Source organism: Chondrus crispus, genomic scaffold (genome assembly GCF_000350225.1).
Source record: "Chondrus crispus Stackhouse genomic scaffold, scaffold_50, whole genome shotgun sequence".
Taxonomy (NCBI): Eukaryota; Rhodophyta; class Florideophyceae; order Gigartinales; family Gigartinaceae; genus Chondrus; species Chondrus crispus.
The window spans coordinates 238,387-242,581 of NW_005178495.1; positions in this window are offsets into that span (position 1 = coordinate 238,387).

Sequence of the window (4,195 nt, forward strand, 5' to 3'; positions counted from 1 at the left end):
AACCCCGCCTGCGTCACCGCCCACCCCGCGCCGGAAGACCCGGCGCAGGATGGGGCAAGATCGCCAAAGACGCACGCGGAACCCCGCCTGCGTCACCGCCCACCCCGCGCCGGAAGACCCGGCGCAGGAGGGGGCAAGGTCGCCACAGACGCACGCGGAACCCCGCGCGCGTCACCGCAAGCCCCGCGCCGGAAGACCCGGCGCAGGAGGGGGCAAGGTCGCCACAGACGCACGCGGAACCCCGCGCGCGTCACCGCAAGCCCCGCGCCGGAAGACCCGGCGCAGGAGGGGGCGACGTCGCCACAGACGCACGCGGAACCCAGCGCGCCTCACCGCAAGCCCCGCGCCGGAAGACCCGGCGCAGGAGGAGGCTGACCCGCCGAAAGGACTACCCCACGCGGCGGTGGCCAAACGGCTCGGCACCCCAGTGCCTACCCGCTGGCGAGGGACGGATCCCAGCGCGTAAATACCGTTTGGGGACGACCTCACCGGGGCTCCAGGGCACTATAGGCCACGTGTTGCGCGAGCGGCATACACCGCCCGGCACGTGTGGCCGCTGGCCCATGGAGGCGGTTCAAGACGCCTCCGACCCCGGGGGGTGCCCAATCGGAGCTCGTCAACGCCCTGAAAAGGCCACCCGCCGCGGGGCGGTAAAATCCGGTCAAAATTGCCCACCGGATGGGGGTCCTCCACTGTCGCGGGGGTAACTGGAGGAACCACCCCGCGACCACTTCGGGCACCCACCGCGCGGAGTCTCACCGGCATGAGCCAGAGGGTAACCCGGCCGCCACGAGGACAACCGGCGAACAGGTGTGGGGAAGTGGCGCTGTAGTGGCGTCCGAGCCCTCGCCTACCGAGACGGCGGAGCCACGGCTGGGGGTGCCACGGGCCGGGAGGCGCCGGAGCCCCCGCCGAGCGGCGAGCCCCCGCCGCGGATGCGCGAGTGGTGCTTCACACGACCACGGCCCCGCGCCGGACCCGACCGGCGCGGAAGGGCTACAGTACCGAACGGGAAGGGCAGTGAAGAAGAGAAGGAAGAAGGACAGGAGGCGCGCAATTTACTGGAACGGACGGGACCTGGTCCCCGGAGGCGGTTCGCTACTCTCACCGCCTCCCCCGCTGGCATCACTCGCGACGCTGGCGTTTGGCAGAGGGCTCCGCCCCCCGCGCCGCCGCGCTGGCGGGATCAGTGTCGACGGTACCGTACGGTCTCTTCGCGGACACTTGCTCGCTCAAGACGGCGAGGTGGTCCTGTGCCGAACGGATCCGCGCCATCGTCTCACTGCGCAGGAGATCCTCGCCAGTGTCGCGCTGGCGGATGGCGAACTGCAAGGCGGCCACCCGCGCCCTGAGCTGGGTCGCCTCGACTAGCCAGGTGCGCGCAGACTCCAAAGCCGCCGCAAGGGTGGTCGGTGCAGGGACCCCCGCGTAGCCACACTCCGTCTGCAGAGCGCGCAGGGCGGCCTGCGCGTCCGGAACCAAGACGGGGGCTTCGTCTGCTGGCGCCTCACTCGGAGCCCCACCGGCCGCCATCGAGGGGGTCTGTGTCCCCGTCGCGGTCATTTCGCTGACGGGGAAACCGGCAGGGCCCGACACCGATCCGGCAGCCACCGCAGGGAGGTTGCCCCCCGCGGGCTCGACAGAAGGAGCCTTGCCAACGGCCCCCACCGGGGCGGGGTCCGTTACCGGCACTTCCGTTACCGGCACTTCCATGACCGGTGTGTCCGTGGCCGGCGCTGCCGCGATCACAGGCGGAGAACCCGCAGTGATCGCGTCTCCCATCGTGGGAGGCGTCGAGGGACCGACTGGAAGGCCCTCTCCAAGGGCCGGTTCCCCCGGCATCAGTAGGACCGACTCGGTCGACGCGGGCAGAGACCCGACGGACGGTCCGGCGGGGGTCCCGGCGGAAGCAACCGCGGCGCCCCACCCGTCACCGGAGGCGATGACCGCCCCGTACGACGGCGACCCGTGGTCGGGCAGGGGGTCGTACCAGTGGTCGGCCTCCGCCGACGTGCCATCCCAATGCGGCATCCGCAGGGAACAGCCGCGGGCCCAACTGTACCACACAAAGTCGCGGCGCTCCGGGAGGGACCAGTCCAACCGTTCGGAAAAATCGAGGATGGCCTCCGCGCCAACCGGGTCGAACGATGTCCCCTCGAGGATGGCGGCCACCCCGACCGATCGGATGAGCTGCAGAAGCCCCGCCGACAAACGGAAGAGAGAGCCTCGCTCGCCGGGCTCGTTCCCGGTCCGGCTCGCTAGGCGAGGGTCCGGGCACTTGGTGAAGAACGGGAGGCCGTCCCGTGCGGCGTGTAGGAAACACAGCAACGCCAGGACGGCCCACTCCGAGAGCAGGATGGCGTCGATCAGTCGACGAATCCCGGGCGTCGCTTCTCGCCCGAAGGAACCGTCCGGCATCCACCGCGCTGCGGCATAAGCCAGCACGCTGGGCGTGGGTACGCAGAGGTACTGCGGAGCTTCCAGATTGCTCCAACCGCTCGGTAGGGCTGGGTATAGCTGCCCCCTGGCCCCTGTGGGCACGGCGAAGAATTCCGTCGTATGCCACATGTGGAAGTAGGCATCGGCGCGGCGGCACCGCAGCCGGCTCTCCTTGGCGGAATTCTCGCCCCACCGCACACGGTTAGCCACGCTGTACCACCGGTCGAACGGGCGGGGGAATGCCACCAACTGCACGTGGGGCTTAGGATCCACGTCCCCGCCGAACCTCTCGAAGAGGTCGAACAACCGCGAATGGTACCGGTCCTCCCCCGCACAGCGGATGTACAGGAGATCCGAGCGGGAGTCCGCCATCACGCGGTGGGGCACGTGGACCCAGCGGGTCCTCCAAGCGGCCGCGCGGTTGTCTTGGCGGATTCGACCGCGAGGGGAGGGCGTACGGATACCCCGTCGCCTGGGGATGGCCCCAAACCGAGCGGCATCGGGGAAGGCCGTCGCGATGTACGCCTCGACGGACATCGGCGGCTGCGCCTGTGAGGGGTTGCGACCGCCTCGGGGAATCCGGTGGTCTAACTCGGCCCCGGGCAGCAAACCCCGCACGGCACGTACACCCGTCCGGAGCCAGTTGGACGGCGGAGCCTCGGTCGCCGGGGGCGTGGCCGCGTACGGATCCGGCGGTACCGGGTGGTTATCCGCGCCGGCCGTCGCCTGCCCCGCGGCTACAGCCCAGTCGGGGGACCGTCTCAGTACGGTCGTCTCGCCGACGTGGGGAGCCGGGGCGGAGCGCAGAGGGCGCGGCAGGGGACCTTGGACGGCGGTAGGGCCGCGCGAGGGAAGGACCCCCGCGCCCGAAGCCCGCACCCGCGGAGCCGCGATGCTCGTCGCGTTTCGACCCCCGGGACCCGCCGCCAGCGCCGGGTGAAACGTCGGTACCGGCGCGGCTGGCGCCGCAGGGGGCTGAGCCCGAGGGGGGCGACCCCGCTCGGATGATCGGTTATCCATGCGGGGGGAGGACGGTAGGAGGGGGCGAGATTTGGAAGTGGAGGTAATGGGGTGCGTGGTGTGAAGTGAGGTGGGAGAAAAGGAAAGCGTGAGGGGACCCATTGCCGCGCCAGGGGATCCGACGCGGTTAAATACCAGAAAGTCCATGGGCTCCCCCATGGAGTTGGCCGCAGCCCGCCCGCGCCCCCGTGGTCGGCGCGGACTTCTCCGTACGGATGGGACACCCTGCCAGCCGGTCATGTCAACCCCCGGCCGCGACGAGGACGTGTCGCGAAGTAAGGAAGGGGGTCTGTGGTACAACTCCACACCGCGACCCCCGGTGGGAGATGAGAACCCCCGAGACGGGCGGTTACTACTGTAGTAATCGTGCACGCGCCCGCTGCGAGCACAGTAGTACCTCCACGGCGTACACGTGACACAACCGTTGGCGCCGGCCGTGGCCACCGGCACACGTGTGCGACCATCCGGTAAGTAATTAGCAATTAGTGGTTAATGGCACAAATTAGCCAATTTAGTACAGTAGCTGGTATACAGTATGTAACAGCTACTGTAGCGGGACAGGTGTCCTGGCGTCCCACTGAGGGGTTAAGACCGGGGGCACCTGCCCCGTTCCAGTAAACGGGGGCAGACTCGCCTCCCTTCCCTTTACGGCTTTTTGCTAACTCCGTCCGGTTTTACCTCTAAGTCTCAGGCTTCTAACCCGTGACCGGCCGTCCGGATCTGACACCACCGACCG